At 39.3% G+C, this 2690-nt stretch overlaps 1 pseudogene; it reads right to left on the bottom strand.

The window, feature by feature from the left end:
* Positions 1–1874: 1874 nt before the first annotated feature.
* On the bottom strand, positions 1875–2690 carry LOC127546938 (heat shock cognate 71 kDa protein-like; annotated as a pseudogene).

Genomic DNA, 2690 nt, shown 5'->3' with positions numbered 1-2690 from the left:
GGGCCAAACACATTGAGATGTTAACTACAGGTGTTTTTTTCCTGATTTCTTTCCAGTTTTCTATTTTAAGTTACCCATTTTCACTACTTCATCACTTCTACCATTTCATGATACCGTGAAATTGATAACAAAGCTACTTGGTCTTTTGAATGATCCAGGGCTTAGGAAATCCAATCTAAGTAGATTGAGTCCAAACCAGTTTTAAAAACTTAGAATCAATCAAAAGGTGCTACAGATATATCCCAGATTTCTTCTCTTAATTGTATCCTATCAATCATTCTAATATGAATCAGCAAGAATGGATGGGTAATGATTTGAGGAGGCTCTCTCTCACCTTATATTTATCAAGGGTCTACAATGTGCTAAAGGCTGAGAATATGACTAAAATCAATGAAAAACTATTAAGTGCTCACAGATGATCCAGGATCTGTCCTAGGTGCTGGGTATACAATTCAGTGAACAAGCAATGAAAGTGAACAATGGCTACTGTCAAAGAGCTTTCATTCTGAAGGCGGTAACAAACTTTACAACTAACTCTACTTTCATTATTCTTTTGCTGTTCAAGGCCCTATAGAGGGTCACAGGTAGTGGGGAATCCTGGGCAAGGTGTAAGACCCTTTAGTCCAATAAAAGGAACCCTGCTAACATGTCTGATTTGGCTTCTCATCACCCCTAGGGGCATCTTGGACTTCCTGATAAGTCAGGGGGCATGACAACTTGTGTTGTAATTAAAGCAGAGTTATACTAAAGTGGCAAGGTGACATCTGCACACAACAGCAAATTGTTTATGTGGTCCCACATGCATAGTATATAATTAGTGCATATGCAGTGAGCTATAGTTATATAAGTGTATTAGGGTATATAAGGCTGAGAGAATTTTGAATAAATGAACCCTTCCTGTTTGACCATCTTCATGAGTCCTCACCCACAGATCAGGATTTGGGCTAGTATTGAAATCCCCCAGTGAACAGGTCCAGACATAGTCCCAGGAAGTCTACATGAGTCCTAGGAGCATTGAAGAATAGCAGATCTTGGCAATTCAATGGAGTGCCTACCAATGGCAAGATATTGTGCTAGGTTTAGGGGATGTTTTCATTACTTCTAAGATCTCTTATTTCAAAAGGTGTTGACACATCCTTCATGAGCACAGTTCACACTCTTTGTATGACTTAGTTAATGGTTACTAAAGCTGTACAATTTTTTACCTTGTAACAAATCTAACTTATTAAGGTTCCTCTGAACTTGAGATGATATCTTCTGACTTAATGCCTCCTGTGTAGAATGCCTTCCATTCTCATCTACCCAACTTATTTCAAGGCTTAATTTAGAAGCCACCTCTTCCATGAAATGTTCTCTTATTTCCCTAGTTGTTGGTGCTTTTTACATCCTGAAATTATTTTGTCTTGACTTTTATGCATAGGTTATCACCCCAGTAGGTCATAAGCTCTTCAAGAGTTAGTTCTTTGAAATTCTAGCCCCTAGTATAAGCAGGGCATGTAGTAGGTATTTAATAAATTTTTGTTGAATTGAATTGATCCTAGTAATAAGGTTCTCCATTACTGGAACCCCCAATAAGACTATCAACAAAATAGGACCTGCCAGAGAATATGATTCACTTCTATAGAAGTCAAGAATCCAGAATCATCTCTGTGACATGATAAGTATCACTATCACTGGACTTATACTGAAGCTAAGCCAGCTGGGTAGGACCTGCCAGAGGTTATGGTCCACTACTGTTATCTTGGTTTTCTGATAAAATGACAATATTTGTAAAGTGCATTGCAAATCTTAAAGCATCATATAAATGCTAGCAACTATTATTATTTAGTCTCTCTAAGCTTTGTAATGCCACAGTTTCCTTGAATTGCCCTACTTCAATAATCTGCCCCAAACCTCAGGCTATCATACCACGTTACCCTCTTGTTCTCACTGATGTCCTTCTTGTGCTTTCTCTTGAACTCGGCAATGAAATGGTTGACCATGTGGTTGTCAAAGTCCTCCCCACCCAAGTGGGTATCCCCAGCTGTGGACTTGACTTCAAAAATGCCATCTTCAATGGTAAGGATGAAAACATCAAAAGTACCCCCTCCAAGGTCAAAGATCAACACATTTCTTTCGGCACCAACATTTTTGTCTAAACCATAAGCAATAGCAGCATCAGTTGGCTCATTGATGATTTGGAGCATGTTGAGACTAGCGATGGTTCTAACATCTTTTGTGGCCTGATGTTGGGAATCATTGAAATAGTCTGGTACTGTGACCACAGCATTTGTGACAGAATTTCTAAGGTAAGTGTCAGCAATTTCTTTCATTTTGGTTAAGACCATAGAAGATACTTCTTCAGGACAGAAACTTTTGGTCTCGCCTTTGTACTCCATTTGGACCTTAGGCCTGCCTGCATCATTCAACACAGTAAAAGGCCAATGCTTCATGTCTGACTGTACAACTCCATCATCAAATCTTCAATCAATCAGACGTTTGGCATCAAAAACTGTGTTGTTGGGTTTCATTGCAACTTGATTCTTTGCTGCCTCACCAATTAATCGTTCTGTGTTGGTGAAGGCAATGTAACTGAGGGTGGTCCTGTTTCTTTGGTCATTAGTGATGATCTCCACTTTCCCATGTTGGAAGACTCCCACACAGGAATAAGTAGTGCCAAGGTCAATGCCAAATGAGGGTCCCTTCAACAT

The sequence above is a fragment of the Antechinus flavipes genome, chromosome 2, assembly GCF_016432865.1.
Source record: "Antechinus flavipes isolate AdamAnt ecotype Samford, QLD, Australia chromosome 2, AdamAnt_v2, whole genome shotgun sequence".
NCBI lineage: Eukaryota > Metazoa > Chordata > Mammalia > Dasyuromorphia > Dasyuridae > Antechinus > Antechinus flavipes.
Note: the sequence above shows the minus strand (reverse complement) of the source record. Positions and strands in the feature narration are given on the sequence as shown.